Below are 25,552 nucleotides of genomic sequence, written 5' to 3' on the forward strand. Positions count from 1 at the left end.
GAAAAGTTTCAAATTAAATGCAGTTAAAAAAATTAACGACAAAGGTTTTGCAGCAATTACAAACATTTCAAATAAATAAAAAAAAATGAATGTATGTGTAAATTATCAAACTATTTCGGGAATTGTTTTGAAATTTTAAAAGCATAAATAACTATAATATATAACTATTTTTTCTTAGCATTCAATGAATCTCTCTCATCTTATTCCTTAGCCAAAAATGTCGAAATATTTAAGACGCTATATTCAGTCTGTTAGAAAATTAGTTAGAATTGCTTGCAAAGTCAAACAAAAATAAAATCTCAAATACGTATTATTAAGTCATTTCGTCTGCAAAGGGTGAAGTTAAGTATGGAAAGGCTGAAATTGTAAAATGATTTTAAAAAATTTCGTTGGGTTCTGCTTCATTAGGTCTTTACCATGTGAGTTAATACAAAACACAGAATAAGAAAAATAAATACCTGAGCAACCGTTTGAGCAACCAAAGATTCGTTAAAGGCCTGAAAATATTAATCTACTTGTGTAATTAATATGATCCGTTTTGATTTTATAGAGAAAAAATGTAGTTTACTTTGTAAAAAAAATATATGCTTTAAGTTATAGTGATTAAATGTGTTCTTACGACAAGATTCGATTCATTGATCGAATTCCTTGCTTCGCAGGAATTTTATCTAGACCGAGTATAAATTTAAGAAACTGCTATTTTAATTATAATTCAAGTTAGGAAAATATTTAAAATATTTTGCATACTTTTTCATGCGTATATATTTATAGACATTTTATTAAGTTAAAGGTGACTATAAAAATGCTCATGATATCATTTTTAAAGAAATTTAAGATATGTCTTCTTTTTATTTTCTTTTATATCTAACATATAGAAAAAAGTATTGGATTCGAACAAATATTCGAATTTCGAATTTTGACGGAGTTGAACATTTGAGGTGTGCTGAGTCCATATTGACCCCCCATTTTTGGAAAATGTCTCTCTCTCTCTCTCTCTCTCTCTCTCTCTCTCTGCGTGTGTGTGTATGTGACCAGCTTTTTGTGGCCACTCTAAAGCGAAAACTACCGCAAGAAATCTAACGAAATTTGGTACACATATGTGCTTCTATGTGAACTTGTGCCCTTTGGTTTTTTGCACAAATTCCTCCGAGGGGGGGGGATCAATGTGACGTTTCTTGAGTTATGCTTGCCTGCTATTCTCCAACGTGTAACAGGCGGAATCAAGCAAAATTCGGTCCATATGTTGCCCCTAACAGGTACAGGTGCTGATTTAATTTTGGTGTCAATAGCTCAAACAGGGCTTGAGCTATAGAACTTTTTTTCTCGTCACTTGTGACTGCTGTATCTCAAGAAATAATGAAAGGAATCAAGCAAAAATTTATCGAAAGGTAGCCCTCATAGGGTTTGAGAGCTGATTCTATTTTGGCGTCAACAGCTGAAAAGGGAGTGGCGCAATCGAACGTTCTTATTTTTCCATTGCGAGCGCCATATCTCAAGAAGTATTGTTACGTTCTGGAAGAAATTTGGAATAAATGTGAATTAATATGTAAACAGGCGTTGGTTCAATTTTGTCGCTAATCGCTCCATTAGGCGTGGGGGGGAGGGGGCTGATTTTTTTTTTTTTTTTTGAATAAAAATAGCTTTGTAATTGCAGCAATAAGAAAGATAAATCGTAATAGACTTGTCTGCTTATTTCGTGTGATTTTAACCGGTGGGAAATGACCAAAAAATCGCGATAATTTAATTTTTTTAACTGTTGCCTTCTTATGTTTGTTAACAAATAAATGTTTGTATTAATTTTAAGCAAAGCTTTTGAAATAATTTTCAATTTTCATTTTTACTTCCTTTTACAGAAAAGGAAGTATTGTATTCGCGAAAACATTTTCACTTAAAAATCGACCTTCATTACCATTTTGCTCACCCCTGAATGAATGTTGAGTTTTTTTTTTTTTTTTCGACTCGACCAAACGTGGATAAGTGCCTAAGAACGTACAGAAACGCGAAATATCCATTTTCACGAGTTAGTTACAACGAGTTTCCTAGTAACGTCTGTATGTACGTATGTAATTATGTGCATATGTGCGGATGTGCGCATGTATGTCGCATAACTCAAGAACGGTATGTCCTAGGAAGTTGAAATTTGGTACGTAGACTCCTAGTGTGGTCTAGTTGTGCGCCTCTCTTTTTAGTTGCATTCGGATCTTTCTAAAGGGGTCTTTTACCCCTTTTAGAGTGGAAATTATTGTTAATTTCGATGTAAACTCAACTGGTGTTATAATTTGGCGGACACTTGGCGATATATTGCCAGTCTGTTGGTCGCCAAATTTTGTCACCAACTTGGCGTTTTTTTTTTTTTTTTTTAATCTGTTTTAATTTGGCAACTGTTGATGATATTTAGAGAGTAAACTATTGAATCACAATTAAATTGCCAGTAATGGGGCCAGTAATGAATAAAAGTAAGTCATGTGATGCACACATCAGCTCGTTTATAATAAAAAATATGATTGAGTTTTGTGTTTCACTGGACCCACTCTCCCGTATTACATGCTCAAGTATATAAATCCTGTTCATTTAAGGGGTTTCCTGCGTAAATTGCAAATGTAACACAGCATATTAAGCAACCTTCTCGAAATCAAGAAGCTGCATCAAGCTTATAATAAAAAAAAATCCTAATGCTGTGAGAAATAAATTATTCGATTCTGAGTGCTTTTTTTATCAAATAAGAACAACCAATGCATTAAAAATTAATGTTAGCAAAATCCATCAAGCGTATTTCAATGCTAAGACACCTTTCTCTGACATCCAAACCAGCTTGGCAGAACAAGATAAAACGAATTTATGAGAGATCCTGAGTACTGATAAAAACATATTTCATTTCTGATAAACGTGAAATATTGGAAACTTTATGACTTATTGGATAGATTTTGTTGATATATGTATTCCTGAAACAAAATGTGATTAATAGAAGATGCATTGCATTGAAGGATACAAGAGCAATCAGTTATGTATTCAGATACAGTTTCAGAAACTAGATTTGTAGTGGGAATGTGTTTTAAGGAAAAGAGGACATTTTTAATTGACTAGGATTTTAAAAACTAAGTAAAGTTTTGCCTTCGATAAATAAGCATTAAGGAGCACTATTGTAAATAGCTTATCTCGTTACATTCAAGCTGATATGCAAAGAAATGTGTTGAAACTTGGTACGTAAACTCCTAGTGGGATCTAGTTGTGCATCTCCCCTTTTGGTTGCATTCGGGTATTTCTAAGGGGGACTTTTGCTCCTTTTAGGGGCGGGGGAATCATTGCTAATTTCGAGGTAATCTCAAGTAATGTTACAATTTGGCTGACACTTGGCGATATATCTCCACTCTTTTGGTCGCAAAGTTTTGTCGCCAACTTGGTGACAAATTTGGCGATTTTTTTTAAAATCTGAGAATTTAATTTTGCCACTGTTGGTGATATTTAGAAAGTAAACTATTGAATCACATTAAAATTACCAATAATGGGAAAATGACATTTAATTGGAGAAAAAGGAAGTCATGTGAGGCACACATCAGCTCGTTTGTTTTTCTTTTGAGATAAATCGGAATTGGGATGGTCGTCAAGTTTTGGCGTGTGTATTTTTTTTTTTTTTTTTTTTGAGAACATTGCTTCCTCGTCAAGCATAGGCAGATCAGAATTATAAGAAATATATAGAAGAAAGTTTAGTGATGGCCACCACATACTAGTTTAAATTAAGTATAAATAACAAATCTTTTTTCTTTTTTTTTATTTTTTACTTTTAGTCACATGATAACAATGAAGCAACTTTAAGGTTGATGTCGTTTTATTAATGGCCGCCGCGTGAGGTGAGCAGGGGTGCTACTGAAATAGGGGCTTGGGTTCAAAAAACACTTTAGATCCATAAATTAATGTTGAGAAATTTGTGTTTTAAACCTACTTCTAAGCCAGTTGCGTGATAAAAAAAAGGAAGCCTCGAGAAGAAAATAGGATCCATGTTTTTATTACCTTCATTTTACAATATATGCCTCATAGAACAAATGCTACATCTTTTTTTTTTAAACTTGAAAGAAAAGTATTCAATGTTTATGGTAATGAAAATACAATAAGACCTTTTGTCAATCCGATTATTAATCTCTTTGAAGCAACTATTTTCGTTTCACAATTAAATTTCAAATCAGTTAAAATACATATTTACAAACGTATACTTATAGGTAGATCTTTCATATTTACACTAAGTTTAAGAACTTTTTTAAAAAAAATGTGAATGTTGTGTACAAAATTCTGTTGCATTATTATATTGTCATTTTTGTCATGGGATATTTCTTGTCTATTTATTCGAATCATTTAGCTGGAAATGGAAGGTTTTCCTTCTCACGAAGACTGATTTTATGATAAATGTAATCTTCGCTATATTTTCTTTAGTTTGTCTTTTTAAAAGTTCAATTTTGTGTATGTAACCTCCTTTGAGAAAAAAAATTTTTAAATTTTAATTTAAACATTCAGAGCTTAAGTGAGTCATGTTCGAAAATTGTTGTTCTGAGAACTTTATTAAAGTTTAAAACCTCCTGTTAAATTAAGAAGTGATTTATACCATACTTTTTTTTTGTATTTGATATTTGTTGCAGTAGTATAAAGCAGACTTAGTAAGCGTAAATCATAAGTTGAAAAACTCAGTTTCAGATGACCGTTCATTTTTTAATAACAAATAGTTTCGGACTTAATCCACTCCGGTATGAAATACTCACATGTTAGCTAAAACTGCTGAAAATATTATTTCGGACTTAATCCACTCCGGTATGAAATACTCACATGTTAGCTAAAACTGCTGGAAATTTTATTTGGACTTGATCCACAAAGTATGAACAATTCACATGTTAGCTAAAACTGCTGCAACTTTTATTTTAAAGTTGTTTGAAAGAAAAAGCAAATCTTGATCTTCAAATTCTTGATAGCGATGCCAATAACTAAAATTAAAGCAATAACTTTTTCGTTTTTTGTTATTAAAAGAGCAAAATCTTATTTGTTTTTCTTCATACTTATCTCTCATAACCATCAGTAATATTTCTTGTAAATAACGTTGCATATTGAGGTGAGAAACTAAGGCTGTTTTTGTCAAATAAATGTGGAGTAACACCCCCAGTAATTGGCAGGTCACCAGTGATTGGCACTTAAAACAAAAGTTTCCTAAAATAAGATTCATATCCAATCTTTTTAAAGTAGAAGGAAGGCTATATACCAACTGGATGTACATTTACCTCAAAGATTAAAACTTCAATTCATGTTACTAAATGGTAGCAGTGCATAGGAAAGAGAAACAATTTTAGCTTGTGTCAAATCAGACATTTTTGTTGCAAAAGTTTTTTCTCTGGCTTAAGGAAAGCATGCGCATCAATCCATTAAAAGCTGACTTAAAATATATTTTTTAATTTTGCTTTTAATTTTTAAATGAGAAAAAGTATGTTTTTGTCCTTTTTTTGGATTTTTGAAGTAATGATGGATGCTATCTAATGGTGATTAAATTTTGCTAGTCTCCAGTAATTTGCACATGTGTCAATAACAGTCACTAATGTGTTGTGTTTAATTTATGATACTTTTGCAGCAACAATATTGTGTAGGTTGTACTATTGAATCCTACAGATTCTGCTGTTAAATTTCAAAGAGAAAAAATAAAAAAAAAACAATATGTATGGGCATCACAGTAACATTGCAACTGCAGAGAATCGTTTCATGTTTTATGGTTCTTTAGAATCATCAAGTGATGTTCCTTTTTCTGTGGAAACGAAACGCAGTTTTGATTTCACGAGCTATAATTCGTGAAATCGAAACTGCATACCAACTGATAGAACAGCATTGATCTCGATTTTTTTCTCATGTAATACTCCAATTTTACTTTTATCTCTCTAAAATACTTTTTCAACTTCAAAATGCGTGATTTAACGTTAATTTATGCAAAATTATTTTCTTTAAATTAACATTAATTATGTTTCTGATGATAATAAAAATTCAATATAGTCTGAAATAAAAAAATAAAATGTGCCAATCACTGAATCACATAGTGTCATACACTGGGGTATCAGGTGCCAATAATTGGTGATTCTAGTAACTTTTTATGCATATAGTTTTATAAAAGTATCTATTCAAAAATGTTTACTTTTAGTTAACTAAATAGATGCCTACATGTGCATTATTTGATTGAAAAAAAAATATTTGCAATGAATTATTTCTTTTCTAAGTAATGAAAGCCAGGGGTAAATTTAAGGACAAACTCTTAAAGTGCCAATTACTGGGATCATTACCCTATTCAGCTTAATTTAAAAGCCTGATGGGACATATAATATTTATTTTAAAAATTCTTTGATTGAAAATCACTGAAATTTCCCATCAGATGAGAAAACTGGTTTCATTTTTACGTTTTGAATGTTTGATGCTTCTGAAATATGTAGTAAACATTCATTTTAAGTTGAAAATTTTAAGTTTCACTAGGCTGATTGCAGAGAAAAAGCGATTTCCAAAGTTCGGATGAATAAATATCTTCCGTTAAAAACCTAACAACAGCAAGACTTAAAAAATGTACAAAGTACATTTCTGGCGCAAAAAGTGTAAAAAAATCCAAAGACATCCATATTATGCATTTCAATTATTTATTTAAAGAAAAAGTTAAAAGGAGAAAATTGCTTTCAAAAAAATTATTTTCCTTCATCATTCTGCACTCTATGAAACTAGTGCATTCACATATTTTATAAAAATATTATTGCGACTATTTTTACAGTCAAACCCCCGCCTATTAGAACCTCGGTTAAAAGAATATCCCGCCCACTTTCAAAGTACCAAAGCGTTAATGTCCATTACTTTAATCTCCTTAAATGGAATACCCCGCTTATTAGAAAAAAATTTCTTAGAAAATTGTCTATTCCACTAAGTAGGATCGACCGTACTAATATTGCTTCCATTATTAATTTTAAAAAGAATAATTGGTATAACTACACCTATTTCTACTGTGTTACACTTGGTCAAAAATCTTCATTTTCACCATCGGTGAATTCTATGTGCGAAGTTCGTTTGTATGTTTCGAAGAATGTGCGTACAGAGCGTCTCGAAAAACTTAAACAAATTCCTGAAGAAAGATGAACTTTTAAATTAGGTTTTCAGTAACATATTTTTATATATTTTCTCCAAAGGGCTTTTCTAAAACATCGTTCTATTTACCTTTGCTTCAAGTTGTTAAATCTATGACTTTTTTAACATCTGTTTTTACCTTGAAACTTTTATTCATTCACTATGAATGCTTCACGCCATACAAACTGGAGGACATTTGGATCACTTCGCGTCACAATCTCTCATTCACAACATCATCTTAGTCTATCGGATGCGGGTTCTATGCTCATAATAACAGTTTGTTCTGTTCCATTAAGTTTTGAAGAACTTCAGTGGTCCTATAATACGTTAGACGATTGACTGAAAATTTTAATTAAAAGAGAAATTATACTAATACTTATTTTAACAAGCACAATGAATCTTCTGCTTGTTCAAACACCCTAGAACTCCCACAAAATAACAAAATCAACATTTTGCACTTATCTAATTAGTCGAATCTTTCATTTTTCAACTGAAATATTACAAGACGCTTGACGCTTCCTTTTTATGGGAGATTTTTTCCTACAGTTAAATGATCTGCTGAGGTTCCCTTATTCCTCTTGGTATATTTACTAAGCACAAAATTAGTTGTTGAGCTGGCTTTACTGACAAAAGAATGCCGACGGACAAAAGACAGTTCGCTGCTACGTTTAAAGGGTCTAACGACCTTTAAACTTCAAAATTTTCGATTTTCTAGAAAAAATATATGTCATGCATAATTTAATTCTGAAGAATTTGATACTTTATTTATTTCCATACACCAAAAACTTTTCAAGTTATCGTAAAAATTCGTAACCTTTCCCCTTAGGGATTTATGTTAACAGCAGCTGTTTAAGCCTTTTTTTCTCAGGTGCCGGTTTCTTCGGTTTTCTCGTTTTGCGCGCATGGTATCTCAGGAAGTTTTTTATATATTTCCGTAAAACATTTCATGCATGATTTGTCTGGAATATTTTTGTGAACAGAACCTAAATTTTAACTAAAAATAAAAGTTAATACTTCAAGAAAAAAAATATTTTTGCACAAAATTTTGGAAATTTTCGATATTAACTTATGAAATTTCAAAAACATAAATAAATAATTTAAAAAAATAAATGAATTTAGGTTCAGGCCATAAATAGAAACTAGATAAACATACCTTAAGGGTTTTATGGAAATATATAAGAAACTTTCTGAGATATCATGCGCGCAAAACGAGAAAACCAAGAAACCAGCACCTGAGAAAAAGAAGCTTAAACAGCTGCTGTTAACATAAATATCTATGGGGAGAGGTTACGCATTTTTACGATAACTTGAAAAGATTTTTTGTGTGTGGTAATAAATAAGGTATCAAATTGTGCAGAATTAAAATATGCATAACATATATTTTTTTCGGAAAATCGAAAATTTTGGAGGTTAAAGTTCTTTAGACCCATTAATTTTGCGATGGTAAACTTGCAACGATAAAGAAATATGACTTGAATTGTAATAGTCAATGAAAAAAATAGATTTGGCTGCTTTAATGGTTGGTAATTTTCTTGGCTGGATCTATGGAACAATTCCCATATAATCTCGAAGGTGTAAGTTGATTGTGATCCGTTATAGCATGTGCCGGACTTGCAATTGCCGGATATTGTGCCAAATATTATGTAGAACTTATAGGCAATTGCTTATATGCTCAGGGGTACGTATAGCTGCTTTGAGATTATTTTATCCATACTTTAGGTTCATTTAGAGTGCCGTTCTTCTTGTTGCAATAGGAAAATAATTCTCTGCACAATGGCTCTTCCACTAATGAATAATTTCTAAATGATGTATGTTATAGATTCATCACTTAGTGCGTCAATGTAAGGTTTTTTTTTTTTTGTTTTTTTTTTTTTTTTGAGCAATCACGATTGTTTATTGTTCTCATTTGACTGTTTTGATGTCCTTTGATTTTATTTTCCCACCGCCACCCTCTGCAGTATCACCGTCGACCGGGTCCTCACGATGCTGCACCTATGCATCCATGTCTTACACACACGCTCATACATACACAACTACACACACACACACGAACACACAAACACATACACACACAAACACATACACACACAAACACATACACAAACACATACACACACAAACACATACACACACATAAACACACACACACACACATAAACACAACAGACACAAACACACATGCCTGCACACACATACACATACCCCCTACACATAAACACAACAGACACAAACACACATGCCTGCACACACATACACATACCAACTACACACAAACACACATACCCCCAACACACAAACACACACGCCTACATACACATACTCGTGATTGCGAAAAACATAATTTGAATTCAAGATGTCAAAATTCAAATTATTATTTTTTTTTTTTCAACCTTATGCGGTCTAAATTGATATTTTGTTCAGTATGTTTATCTCGTTCATTTAACAGTTTCCTTTTTAAAAAAAATACTATGTTTTGCACATTATTTATACGTTGTATTTTCATTGTATTAACTTTTATAAGTTATAAAATACATTGTTTTTTCACGCAATATTTTTTTTTCATTGGCTGATCGCTAATTTTGCACTCTACTGTATCACCATACCACAACTTTTATTTCCAATGCAGAAAAACAGTTTAAAATGCTACATTTTCATGCAACAATACCTGGTAAAGAGAGATTAATAAACATCATTAGTAAATCAGATCATAAAATATTTACAACGCAGAAAATTTGGCCATTTGCATATGGCAATGTTTAAAGAGGATAGAGGCTTTCAAAGTAGTAACTTATACTAAACAAATGAACAATATTCGATTATTTACTCACTGTTCCGTGTGTATGCTTTCAGAATGTTAAGATATTTGCGTGTTAATTGCTTTTTACAGAAGACTATAGGCTCTAGAATAGTATACGTACTTCATTATACGAAACGTGAGAGGAAAAAAAATATGTAAAAATAATAATAGCGGATGCCTTCTTTTTTTTGAAAGAAAATTTGTGTACAAAATATAAGAAAAGTAATTTATCGCTTTAGTGAGCACTTTAGAGAAAATGTTACTAAAAAACTAAAAATCAAATTTTCGACCACTAGAAAAAAATATCAGTTTGTTTGTTCCATCATAAAGGCAATTACTTGCACCCTTGTGAGCTTACTTTTAATTTTTTTCCTTAATCATTAGATTTCCTAAAATAGGTTTGGAGAGTTAGATTTTTTTTAAAACATCAATTACAGCCGAATCATCAATTCATTCTAATATAGTGTAAATATACGATTCAAATTTTAGTTGACTAATAATTAAATAACCAGAATAATTTAAATAATTTTATTTACATGATTTTTTTTTTCTTCTGCATGAAAAATCTAACTTTGGCACACTTCTATTACAGTATTTTGCAAATAAAACTACTTTATTTAAAAAAATACATAAAAATGTATTTTAAACTAGGCGTCATTTTAGCAGCGACGTACAGCACCTTTAAAACTAAAGATCAATTTTTGAATTCCTAAAATCAGAATGATGAAAGTCACAGGAAAAAGTTCAAAGTTTTAGTAAAAGTTTCACACAAAAAAAAAAAAAAAAAGTAAGAATTTTGACATCTTGAATTCAAATTATTTTTTCGCAATCACGAGTGTGTGTGTGTATGTAGGAGTTTGTGTTTGTGTCTGTGTGAAGGCATGAGTGTGTGTGTATGTGCGTGTGTAGGTGTGTGTATGTATGCGTGTGTGTGTAGGATACAGATGCATCCTGGAGACGGTTTTCGCTAGACGAGCAGCTACGGGAGGGGCCGATCGACGGTTGTGCTGCAGAGGAAGACGGGATTAAAATAAAATCAAAAGACCCCAAAAACAGTCAAATGAGAACAATAAGCAATATGATTGCTCAAAAAAAAAAAACGAAAATGGAAGATTAATTACTAATTACACTGTAAAAAAATTACGAAACGTTACTGAGTATTTCCGAGTTACGTTTCGGGATTTTAATGTTTTTTACCCACTTCCTGGAAAAATCAAGTATTCGTGTCAAAAAGTTTCCTGAATTGCTACAAGTCGCACGAATGCAGACTTTTCACTGTTTTCAAAAACATTTTTAGCTACAAGTTTAAAGATTAACTGAACGTATTTATAAAGTGCATCGGCTTCAGTTCAATTACGGCCCGTCCATGCTAATAAAGCTTCCAAAGAGAGCGAATGAGTGTGGACTACTTTGCTTTGCAAGAATTGCAGGCGGGTAAAATTCTCGTCATTTACTTGCAATTCTGGCTTAGCTTTGGCCATGTTTCCAATAATGCTCTTGGAACTACTTTGGTAAAACAGGAAGATGCCGAGCTATTATATTACACATTCCTAAGTTTAATCTAAAGTTTCAGAGACACGACTGGCTTCTAACGGGAAGATTTCTGAATTTTTCAGGAAGCTTCCGGGATAATTTCAGGAAGGTTACTGAATTTTAGCAGAAAACGTTCCTGGTTTTTGCAAGTTCCGTTACTGGCAGAAATTAGGCACATCATACGGATAAAAAAAAAGCATACAATTGCTGCCGTATTTTCCATGTAGAAATTCTCTAGAACATTGGTTTTTATTCCACTAAGAAAACGTAGTAAATAAATCTTTAGAAAAAGCTGACTTTGTGGGGCGAAGTTAAAAAAAATGAATAAATAAAAATAAAAAACAGCTGAATACACATGCTGCAGAAGGAAATGTACTGATTACCACATAAATTAAAGATATTAACAACAATTGTGGGATAACAAATTAAATATTTTAAGTTATCCTTTTATTAAAGACTTATTTCGTCTTTAAAGTTTAATTTGATTTCTTGAATACACCCATAAAATGTGTTTAGAGGAAAAAATCAAGTGCAGAAAATATGAAGTTTATAGTTCGTTTTGATTTAAGGTTTAGTCTGTGAGATTTTAAAAAACAGCTTACCAGTCATTTGTCTTTTTCCCTAGCCAACCTTTAAAAAAGTATAAGAAAAAAAAAAGAAAACAGTTTTAATTCTGAGATCTTAAATTCAAATTACGTTTTTCGCTATCACGAATTGTGATAGGACCCTACTCGTTATGTTTCTTTTTCCTGTTAATGGCTTTTATCGCTACTATAATTTTAATACAAGACTTCAAAATTCATTTGAATGCCAGCGGCTGGATGCTGTATGATATGTGCTGGATTCTGTTTTCGCTTAAAAAGGATTGTGTAAAGTCGAGAAGTTCGTTTATAAATATATGTTTGTAATATGTTAACGATATGTTGTGAATATATCGTTTATAAATATATTTATAAGGGTAGTTTATACGACTTCGAGGCACATAGACGCCTGCATTATAAACACATAAAAATAAAATCAAAGGACGGGCGTCATTCAACGGTCAAGGGAAAACAACAAGTAATTTGTAATTGCTCAAAAATTACAACCACACATTGCAGATTTTTTTTTTCATTTAATTCACCTATTACACATTTCCATATATAACAAGTAATGTTGTAAATGTGTTTGTTGCATGCATATTTTATGGCGTAAGAACCTTAAGAATCTAGTGTAACAATTTAAAGCAAAATTGCAAGATATAAAAATGGTTTTATCAAGTACTTACTAGAAGAATTGTAAGTTTAATAAGTTAGCTCTTCAGCAATACTAAAACTTGAGGATATTCAAAAATGCCATGAATGTTCTGGAAATGATTTTACATTGCATTATTTAATTGAATAGAAAATATTGAAAGGTAAAACTATTTTAGAATCCATTCTTTCAAACTTATACGTTTAAACCAAATAGCTGGAGAAAAGTAGTTTTATCGCTTACATGACGAGCAGTAGATTACATGAAATAGTAACGAAGCCTTTTGGTTTCAGAGATATGTGTGGTTGCCCAAGGACATAAATATAACCTACATTGCTTAGCCATTTATTTCGGATGACACTGTGAACGAATGGCGCTATCAGAATAAAAGCCTGAAAGATTTATTATTGTTGAAACAATATCTCAAATTCACAACAAGCAAATGTGTTCGGTACGATTCCGATATATTTAATAAGAATAGAAATAATTTATTAGTTTCTGTGCTGTTTCTTGATCAACAATTTGTCTCTATGTCGGAATATGTCTTACTATTTTCGGAGCACGTTGAGAATGAATATAGACTAACTTCTTTAAAAAGTATAAAGGCAAATTTTCAACTTTATTTTAAGTACCGTAACAATCGAAGAACTTAAATTATGTTGTAAACATGAACTTGCTTGGCTAAAATCATAAAACAATATGTTATAGACTTTCAAAATGTGTGTGTTTTGAGGACTTAAAATTTAACTGTACATTTAAACTTATGGTTATAAATTAATATCCTGCTTTGAAGTTGTTCCTTTTACCTTTAAGAAAGCCAGACAGTTTTTAACCACCTTGCAGTTCTTGAAGAGATATCTCGTCCATTTAACATGTAATTCTGGGACTGTCCAACGGCAAGGAGGTTTTAAAGTAATAAGATTTTAGATTTATTTTTAAAAAAAAACCCTGACGAACCTTGAGTTCGTCGCATTATGCGCATTTAAGATAACCCTTTTTTGAGATCATGTACTATAGTATGAGGTGGATGAACCAAAAAAGGGCGTGTCGATCAATTCAACCGTCACCTTTTTATGATGTAGTAAAACGAAAATTCGTTATATCGTGTCTTCATCGTCATCAGAAAGCATAACTAATGATAACCGTTCCCAGAGACCAGTTTGCTATCATTAGTATGCTGTGCATATTCAGAAAAATGCACGTACTGTACGTCAAGACTACATGTTCTGATTATACTGTACGTTTTGTTTCTTTACGTCCGTTACACCAAGATGCAAAAAATGTTGTCTATGGGAAAGTAGATTTTATCCCAATGAGACCATGGTTGGACCTATTATTACTCCCGTGCCATTACTATGACATCGTAGAATCGGGTGGAGAATGGGATCCTATGCTCCATATCAACCAACCCCATCACCAATTGCATGCAGGAGTAACCAAAAAATGGAAAGTAACAACTTTTCAGTGTCGTGAATGGGCCGATTGATCTTTTTATCTCGCTTGAAGCAAACGTGGAATTTTCGATTGCGTTTTTGATTTTATCAAATGTGGTTAAATATGTGTCAATAAGGTTTTTTTTTCTTTTCTCTTTGTCTGATCGTACTTTTTCCTCTTTCTTAAGAGTTGGTCTGATTGGGTAAATGTTTTTAAAAATGTTAAATCGCCTTTCTTTAAAACTGTTGAAGACATAAACTGAAACTTAAATTTTCACATGTCATTCTTTTTTCTTGTTTTTCATGGTAAATGCGATGAGTGTGAAAATTTTCTCAATTGAATAATAAATATGCGATATACTGGGTTTTTTATTGCGCATTTTGTCTCCAAGTTTAACTATTCTTTTTTTTTTAGTTTAGTTCCATCCCAACAGATTACTGACTCAGATGATTTCTTTTGTCACATACTGCGACGTTGAAAAGATAGGGACATTATGCTCTAGTTATAAATGAATAAGAAACGTAATCATGTATTTTCTTTGAAAATAAAGAAATAATTCCTAAGAAGGTATGAATGACTTTCATATCAGTTCTTAATTTGAAGGCCATAAACGTTTAAGATCGACTGGACTTGTTTTTGACTTTAACAGGGTTATGGCTTATCTGAGCCATGAATGATTGATGTAAGATAAACATTTTGAAGAAAACTAATTCTTATAAAGAACATATAAAAGTGCATTTTTAATTATTTATTTATTTATTTTACTTTATTTTATTTTATTTCATTTTATTTATTTTTTTATTTATTTTTTGAGGAAAAAAAGACTGGATTCGTTTGCATTACTTGTCTGTAACAACCGTTTCGGATTTAGTGAGGAGCGAGTCGGTGCCCTTGCCCTGGGAGAAAACTTTTGGGCGTTGCATAAAATCATCGCAAACCTTTTGCTGTTTCTTTACCTCCTCATAGACTATCGTCTCATCCTCCAAATCAAAAATATTCTGCTTTCAATTCTTTTGTTTATCGCGCAATTAATATTTGTTCTTAGTCGGAACTTCTTAAAGTTGAACTTAATTATCTTAAAGCTGTGGCAATTGATAGAGACTATCCGCCAACTTTGATTGATTCCATTTATAAAAAACTTTCAAATAAATCCCAAACTAATGTTCTTAACCGAACCTTCATCAGAAAGAATTTGGTTGTTTTGCCATTCTTTCCATCTGTAAGCTATCAGGTTGCTAAGATTCTAAAACGTTTTCAATTCCAGGTGGTGTTCTCTCCTATTAATAAACTTTCATTCTCTTCTCTTAAAGATCCTATTCACCCTCTTAACTGTTGTGGAATTTATAGAATTAATTGTAGTTGTAAACTTGCCTATATTGGACAGACTCGGCGTGCTTTAAAAATTCGCTTGAAAGAGCATCAAAATTATGTGAAAAAACAACAATTAAATAAGTCTAGTATTGCTCAACATTGTTGGGATTCGAATCACTCTTTTGATTTTAACTCTTATCAGATTATCCAAAAATGCCCCAATTCATCAGATCTTGACTTTTGGGAATCCTTTCATATTTTGAGGAACAGTTCTAACTTAGTTAACGATCTTAGTGCAGTTCCATATTTTTCTAACATTTGGCTCCCATATCTTTAATACTGTCCTTTCCCCATTCCCCCCCTTTTTTCCCCATTCATTTTTATCTATCTTCCTTTGTTTATTTTTACCTTTTTGTCTTGATTGACACCCCCCCCCCCCTCAATTTTCTTCTATTTATCTTTATTTTTCCTTTTTTGAATATTTTTTGTTTCGGTTTATTTTATTTCTTGGTTTTCCATTCTGCTTTTCCTTTCTTGCGGTTCACGGTTACTGACAATTTCTTTTCTTTTTGTTTAAGCTTCGGCTTAATCTTTGTCCAATTGAATTCTTTCTTTCTGGGTTCGTACCTAGGAGAAAGCTCTTGGCCTTTGCTTGCATTCCTATTGGTTCCTGATCGGTTTATAACTTTGTCATTGGTGTTTGGCTAATCCGCTGTTTTCATCTTTTAAGCTGCATGCTTATCTGCTCTTGGCTTTTGTCGGATGTCTTTTCATCCATAAGCTCATTATTTTTTGCATTGAAAAAGGCGTTCCCTGTAACGCCGAAACACGTGTCTGCTGTAATTTATAAATTTGTGCTTCTACTTACGTTGTTTTGTCTGACTTTACAAAACTTTTGTTCGAACGAACCACACAAATTGGATCTATTTCGAAGAAAGATATGATTTTAATTAATAATCCTTTTTTTACAGAAAATAAACATTTCAAAGCCATATTCAAACAATATGTTTTCCTTTTTCATGCTTATTATAGGCAAGCTTATTGTTGAAAACAAATCTAACTTTATGAAGTTAGAAGCAAATCCAAAGTTTGAGGAATAGAAATGATAAAAGAAAATAAAGAAAAAAAGTTCATTGTTTGATACGGATAATACAATATTTGATTTTTGATTTAGCCATTCGGAGGTTAATAAAACTTCGAAAATTGAATTTTGTTCGATTCAAGATTCGCTACAGATATAGAAATCAGAGACTTGTATCAATGCATCCAAGGCTTATAAAAATTGAAAAAAAAAAAAAACTCTTATTTAAGTCAAGAAGAATCCTTTTCATGTATTCTTGCAGATAATAAGAAAATTCTTCATTCACAATAAATAAATAAATAAATAAATAATTTCGATCTTTGATCTTTATTGGATAGTACACAGCAAACAAACGGTAAGCAGTCACTACAATAGTCTCTCAATTTACGAAAACAAAATTTAGAAACTCGTATCATATCTTTATTAAGACACTTGTTTAAAATAAAATAACAGACATTTACAATCCGTTAAAACATTTTTTGACAACGATAATGACAGTACAATATAATGCAGTCAACTCCCGATAACTCGAAGCCTTATAACTCAAATATTCTTTATCTCGGAGTTATCGTTTGGACCCAAAATAAATTAGCGTTTTTCATAAGTTATTTCTATATCTCGAATGTACTCATTTTAAGTCGAAGTTTTTGCGAAAGTTTCCTTTTTGTTTTATTCATAAAAATGCGCTCAAAAGAAAAAAGAAGTTTTTTTTTTTTCTTTTAACACATTTCTTTGCGTATCAGCTTGAATGTAACGATATAAGCTATTTACAATAGTGCTCCTTAATGCTTATTTATCTAAGGCAAAAATTTACTTATTTTTTAAAATCCTAGTCAATTAAAAATGTCCTCTTTTCCTTAAAACACATACTCATTCCAAATCTAGTTTCTGAAACTGTATATGAATACATAACTGATTGCTCTTGTATCCTTCAATGCATTGTATCTTCTATTAATCTCATTTTGTTTCAGGAATACATATATCAACAAAATCTATCCAATAAGTCATAAAGTTTCCAATATTTTCACGTTTATCAGAAATGAAATATGTTTTTATCAGTACTCAGGATCTCTCATAAATTCGTTTTATCTTGTTCTGTCAAGCGGGTTCGGATGTCAAAGAAAGGTGTCTTAGCATTGAAATACGCGTGATGGATTTTGCTAATATTAATTTTTAATGCATTGGTTGTTCTTATTTGATAAAATAAGCTCTCAGAATCGAATAATTTATTTTTCACAGCATTAGGATTTTTTATTTTAAACTTGATACAGCTTCTTGATTTCGAGAATGTTGCTTGATATGCTGTGCTACATTTGCAATTATCGCAGGAAACCCCTTAAATAAAGAGGATTTATACATTTGAGCATGTAATACGGGAGAGTGGGGTCCAGTGAAACACAAAACTCAATCATATTTTTTATTATAAACGAGCTGATGTGTGCATCACATGACTTCCTCTTACTCCAATTCAATGTCAAATATCATTTCCCCATTACTGGCAATTTAATTGTGATTCAATAGTTTTTTCTCCAAATATCACCAACAATGGCCAAATTGAATCAGACTTTAAAAAAAAAAAAAAAAAAAAAAAACGCTTAATTTGTCGCCAAGTTAGCGACAAAACTTGGCGACCAAAAGACTGGCGATACACCGCCAAGTGTCCGCCAAATTATAACTCTACTTGAGTTTACATCGAAATTAACAATGATTTCCCCTCAAAAAGGGCCTAAATTCCCCTTTAGAAAGACCCGTATGCAACAAAAGGGGAGGTGCACAACTAGACCCCACTAGGAGTATATGTATTAAATTTCAACTTTCTAGGACTTACCGTTCTTGAGTTATGTGACATACATACGCACATCCGCACATCTGCACATACATACATACGTACATACAGACGTCACGAAAAAAATTAGTTGTAATTAACTCGGGAATCGTCATTATGGATAGTTCGCGTGTCTATATGTTTTTAGGCACATATCCACGTGAATACAATGCTTCCTTTTTTATAAAAGGAAGTAAAAAGTATTGAAATCAATATCTATTAAATTCTATAATATATGTTACTGTTATAGGTATTTTAAAAGTTGATTTAAAAAAATCTACGAATTCTCACAAGGGAAAAATGAAATAAAACAAAACGCAATTTTGTCTCACTGTTCCCCCAGTTAAGCGGAACGGAAAGACACAGTAAGTGAGAACAGTGAAGCACACATTTTTCGAGCTAGAGAACATAAAGGGTGTTTCTTTAGAGGTATAGAACTTTAAGTCGGGAACACTGTTTGATCTGTGGGTCATTTTGATAGCTGTCACTTGTTTTGTGTTTAGTTTGGTCTGCCATTTCATCATGAATAGAAAACAGGACGGTGAAACACGCCACACTGTGCGTGTCACAATTGATTTATGATAAGAAACTTTGGGTGAACGAATAATTTCGCTTAATGGACCCGTGAGTCGGCCTGCGAGATCATGCGATTTAACTACGCTGGACTATTTTTTGTGGGGCTGTGTGAAGTCTCAGGTCTACACAGATAAGCCACAGACAATTGACGCCTTGGACAAGAACATTCGCCATATATCACTCACATACGGCCCCCATTGCTGCAAAAAGTGATAGAAAATTGGACTTCCCGATTAGACGTTCTCCAAGCCAGCCGAAGTAGACATATACCAGAAATCACATTTAAATAAAAATGGCAAAAATATCTTTCGAATAAAGCCAAATTCATGGTGATTTATATCATTTAACGGTGCTTTATTTGAACCTTAAGTTCTATACCTCTAAAAAAAAAACAACCTTTAGAAAGCATCAAGATTGCCCTGAAAACATATGAATGCTTGGTTGTTGTTTGGTTTTATCCTGGGTTACGGACTTGATCAAATCACATGTTAAACAAAAAATGTCAAAATCGGATTTTCCGTTCAGGAGCTACGATGAACATGATAAAATTAGCAGGTTCCGTATGACCCAAAGGGCCGTAGGTTGGGCAAATCTTGATAAAAGAACTATCGATAAAATCCATTTCAAACAAAGGAAAAATATCAAAACCGTTTCTTTTGTTAAATGTCATTGGTTAAAATAAAATAAAATAAAATAGGGGCTGCGATGCCAAACACACACACACACACGCGTCGCATTTATAATGCAATTCCTTTTTCCGTTGGGGTTAAAAACTAAAGTTATGTTGATTAAATATGAAATCGAAACAAATACGCCATATAATTTATATAAAATCTGGCAAATACATCTATATTGATTCGATATAGTGACCATAACCCCATTCATCACCCTTATTGTGTTGGCGAAGGGTCTTCAAACTTATCTCGTTCCTATTTTCATCAACAGTTTAGTTGCAATTAAATTCCATTCAACACATAATATAGACACTTCTTGTATAAAAGTACCACGGAAACAGTGAGACACGAACTCATGCTGTCTTAGTGCTTCCTCATTGCTATATATGAACTAAATAACCACCGTTTTCATACAAAGAAAAATAACAAAATCCTTTTACTGCTAATATGAACGTTAAATAATAATCTAATAAGAGATTAATAACAACAGTTTTTGAAGTACAGTGAAGCACCGTTTATATGTTTCTCTTTTATAAGGTTTTATCAATTACACGTGTTTTGAAATGATCCCTGCAGAAACTAATACACATTAACGTGTACCTATTATACTTTTTTTCATGTATATGCTTTCCTCGTGCAGTCCCTTCAAAAACGTATAAACGGTGCTTCACTGTATATCAAACAAGGTAAGAAACAATAAAACAAACAAAAATTACTTTGATATGGCCAAATTAAGATGACGTAATTATTTTTCGCACCTTAGATCGGAACGCAAATTTCTTTCTGAAATAATGTTCACAGCATGTTGATTTGATTATACAAAAGTGTTGCGAGTTTGGAAACACCTAAACAGAAAAAAAAAAATGCTGTTGTATCTTTGACAGAACCAGGTCTCGCTCTACCCACTCCTCCCCCTACTATTTAAAAAAAAAGCTTCGTGCATCAAAAGTTTTTCAGAACCAAGATGTAAAGTGAATTAACACATACTCACACACTTTTACATTCTATTACATAAATAAAGAGAAAACAAGAAGTATTGATATTTTCGGAACCAAACAAGTTTCAAATTTGATGCTTTAGTACAACAAACAGAATGCTAGCAGTAACTTATATATTGAATGTTCTACTGAAGAAATAGTTACAGCAGCAAGAAAATGGAAAAATTAAATGTGTTAGACCACATCTGACCCTAATACAAGTCATTTTCTAAGTTGAATTTGATAGGTATAGTTAGTAACCGCCCCTCATAAGAGACACTTCATGTATATACGAGGGATGTTTTTAAAGTAAGTACCGTTTTGAAATTTAAAAAAAAAACAAGTACAGATAGAGCAAAGAAATTTATTGCACAAAAATCTACCTGCCTTACGCCATTTTTTAACATTACTCCCGTGATTTTCCAAGCATTTGTCATAGCGTGTTATAGGTTTTTGTATACCTATTCGTAGCAAGTTACCGCGTGTGTAGTCAACCACGGGATAGCATGTTCTATGAGCTCATCATTGATGTTGTGCCACCGACCACCAAAGAAAGACTTAAGATGCCAAAACAAATTAAAGTTTTTGCAAGCGAGGTTGAGACAGTCCGGAGAATATTCAAAAATGTTCCAGCTAAAGCCACGTAATAATCCTCACAGTTGACTACACAGGCGGCAACTTACTGCGAAAAAACAAAAACAAAAACGTGTACCATGCTATGACAAATGCTTGGAAAATTACGGGAGCAATGTCGAAAAATAGCATAAGGGTGGTAGATTTTTTGTGCAATAAATTTCTTTGCTCTATCTGTACTTGTTCCTTTTCCATTTCAAAGCGGTACTTACTTTAAAAACATCCCTTGTACGAACCAAATCGCCTTTTAGATAGACCGAGGACGCCCGCTTTTGGCCCACTTGCACCTTTGAGGGAGACGTTGGAGAAGCTCAAAGAGGATTAGTGGATATCGTGCAATACGTGGCTGAAGAAAATCCAGTTGTTTGTAAGCATTAAACTTAGTGAAAGGCATCTAAACAGGTGACATAATGTCAATGGTGACATTCTGTGGAAAATTTATCATAGATTTTATAACTAAATAACTATTCCGAAATATTAATTCTAACCAATGAATAGGGTCCTATTTCATTGAAAAACGTAGGTGTAGGAACACTTTTAGGAACCACTGTATTTACATTTCATCAAAAAAAGTTTTGTTAGTAATTGATAAAATTATTATTCAGACCATTTATGAAAGTTAAACCTCCGAGTCACCCAAACCACACAAAAGAAAAGCAGAAAAATAATTACTATTTTAAAATCAACAAATATTTTTCTCTAAATATGAACTAAATATTTAAAATGGAATAAAATAATGAAAAAATGTCAGTGGTACCCACATTTAATAAGATCTTACTTATAAATTTTATGTTGGCTGATTCACTAGTATTTTAGTTTGCAAATGCAAATTTAACTCTAACTATTTTTGGAAGGAATTTCCAAAAATTGTTGAATTTTAGAACGTTCTGAAAAGGGATATTCATAAAAGATCTTGGGACAAGCATTACACAAGAGATTTATTGCAGTTCACACATAGCCTTCCGAACTTAGAATTAAACTGTTCAAGACAGATATCGAAACAAACATGGACATTGTTAAAGATTTTAAAATGTGAGCACTACTGCAAGAAACCATCGTTTCCTACGTTGTACAAAATATTTGCCTTCCCTTACAAAAATAATTTTGGTATCTGTAACCATTTTCGTTTGTCAAAATCTTTTTAATCTTAACTTTACTATTTCCGTAGACAATGCATATCATCCACAAATAAAGCAACAAAACTGAGAGAAACGCCATTAAGTACTTTTATTCGTTATGGAAAGATAAGCATTGAAACATTCATCAAGATCTGTGATAAATTCACCATTGTATTATATCTTATCATATCTCGTCACTGCTTAAGGAAACGCATTTTCAGCGTGTTTCATTTATCATCTCTTTTGATGTATTTCATAATGCATTTTGGCACTATTTCTGAGAGAGATAACAACAAGGAGATGCATCAACGCGTAAAAGGTACATCAGAAAACTTATTTCGCTACCCATTTATTATGAGGAAGTTTAAAAATTTTTGCAGTTTCTTAAATGTGAAATAAATATGCATTTGCTCCTTTGTTTTAAAATTGAATAGCTTAGAAAGGTGGAGGAGTAAAATATGTATGAACAATATTTTGTCATAAATAAAAATATGCTAAAATATGTAAAATATCATTAAAAAATGCTAAGTTAAAACCCTTACAAGTGAGACAATAAGAGTTAAATAATTAACCAGGGACAACGCGCGCTTCCTGGGCGAACGTTAGGACGCGTGGGGGTCATTGAATGACCCCAGGTCAAAACCTAGTCATACACTGATAAAAACATCACTTTTTGACTTGTTTACTGTTAAAACCATAACGTCTTATAGTTTTCGACATTAAAATTGAATTTTAGACGTAAGTGCGATTGATAAATGAGCCTTACATTTCACTTATAATGAAAGCATTTCTACATTTGTTCCCTAAATCAAGTTCAGACACACAGTGCATAACGCTTTATGTGAGTTTTATAAACTTCATAACAACTATAATGCTGTTATTGGTATTTTTGATGCAGAAACTTGTAGAATTATTACTAAAAAGTGTTTCATATTTTATCAAACAAAAAAAAAGAAAAAAAATCGCTACATTCAAGGCAATCTCGTCCATCTTTACATCATATTTTGCAATTTAAAAAAAAGTTATTCACTTTATTTAAAGTATTTCCATCCTTTTTCAACTCTGTACCACATTCGCTGAAATTTTCATGATCTAAGAATTTCTCTTCTAAAAAAATCTTTAGCTCCATATTATTCATTGATGAAACAATATTTTGTTTCAATATCATCAAAAAGTGTTCAAAAAAGGACATATTTCTATCTCGCATGGTATTGGGATTACGCGCGGGATCATTTTATGTAAAGTAACTGACCCAGTAAGTACTAAAATAACACAGTAACAGACTAAACGTGTTTTAGTGGAGCAAAAATACCCCCAAATCAATTCAAACTGCTACCAAAAGGTAGATGGGGGGACCAAACTCAGCTACTGATAAGAAAAGATTGAACTGATGGCTAGTTTTTTAGCAACTACTATTTGCAGAAGGCTTGGGGTCATAAAATGACCTCCGCGCGTTATCCAGATTAAGAGAAAATGGTGTAGAGTTATGTCACTCAGAACTTATTTGAAATTTAAATTTTTAATCGCACAAATTCATAAAAAAATCTATTTTTTAAAGTTATAGTTGCTTAGTGGTCAGAGAAATCTGCCTGCGATAAAAAGTTTCCGGGATAGAACCTTGGGTTGGGCATGAACGTAATTTCTCTCTTCTATAATGTCATTTCTTTGTGGGAATGTGTAGTTGTTCTGTGGATATTTGCCTATATAAACGGGTTGTGTGGTGCATTGTGGAAGTTAGAGTTCACACCAAATTACAGTACAGTTATAAAAATGAAGCAACGCACCCCAAAATGCCAGCCTGTCTGGAACAAGACATCAACAACCATGTTATAGTTTTAAAAGAAAAGTTTAATTGTATTCTAATTCACCAGGATGACTGAACTTTCAAAAAAAAATATGGAGTGTTACAAAAAGTAATGTTGGAAAGAAACTTGCTACATTGTTATAACGTTTATTCGATTCCAAAACAGTTTACAAAATTCTACTTGAGATCAAAAGCCAATTTTGATGAATGATTTTGTAACACAATGTATTAGTCTCTTGTACAAAAAGTTGTTTTATGATAAGAATATATAATTCAAAATCATTTATTATCTAGATAAAGTTAGGGAGTCATTCCATTCTATTTCATTCTCAAGAGTATATTAAAAGCTAAATGCATGAATAAAATACCTTGTCGATGAAAAGAAAAAAAAATTCTTACAGTAATGAACTAAGACTAGGTATTTTTTAAATTATGCAACCGAGTAAGAAAAATAAATTTTGTAATTATATAAATTTAGGAAATCATTCATCAGTTGAAGAGATGAGAACATATATCCAGCAAAAAATAAAAAAAATAATGTGAAAAATAAGTATACAATAGAAATTTAAAAGATAATAAATCGGTAACTGAGGACATTTCTTTTTTTTTGGGGGGGGGGGGGCGGAACCTCATATACACTCTATAACATAAAAATTGACGCACCAAGAAGCAATCACGCAATTTCGTATGCATGAGTGTTTTGACCAGATATGCAAATGATTAAAACTTGGTGTCTAATGAATGAATAGTTTGATCTCCATCGCATCGAAACTGCGCATCCAGTAGATGTATATAAGGAGCAGTTATTCAACGATTGTTAAAGTTTGGTTTGATTGCGATTCAGATTAACTTTTAACAACTTAAAAAATGCCTCGGCGCAGAGTTCGTGCATATTACAAACTACTGTTAGAGTTTGAGAGATGACTTATCATTGGATTGAAAGAGGCCGGTTGGCAAAATCTTAGAATCGCTCGTCATTTGAGTTTACGATGCGGCGATTCGAAGGTGCTGGCAAGGATGGGCGGAAAAGGGCAGAGTTCAGCGTCAGGATGGTAAGGGTCGACCTAGGACCACAGCAGATCGTGAGAACAGAGTGATTGTCCGATCAGCTGTCACAGCAGCTTCTTCATCTCTATCAACCATCAGACGTTCAACCCAAACACCAGTGTCCATCATGACCATTTACAGACGATTGAGACCGCGAAATCTACTCTCGCGTCGACCTTTACGCCACCTGCTATTGACGCCTGCACACTGTCGAGCCAGTTTGCAGTGATGCATGGCCGATCAAGTTGGAATGATGCCGACTGGGGACGTATAGTCTTTAGCGACGAATTCCGCTTCCAACTGTGCCCTGACGATCATCGAAGACGTGTTTGGAGACACCCAGGACAGAGGCGGGGATCCTGCTTTCACTATTGCACTCCACACCGGCCT

Source organism: Uloborus diversus, chromosome 7 (genome assembly GCF_026930045.1).
Source record: "Uloborus diversus isolate 005 chromosome 7, Udiv.v.3.1, whole genome shotgun sequence".
Lineage (NCBI taxonomy): Eukaryota > Metazoa > Arthropoda > Arachnida > Araneae > Uloboridae > Uloborus > Uloborus diversus.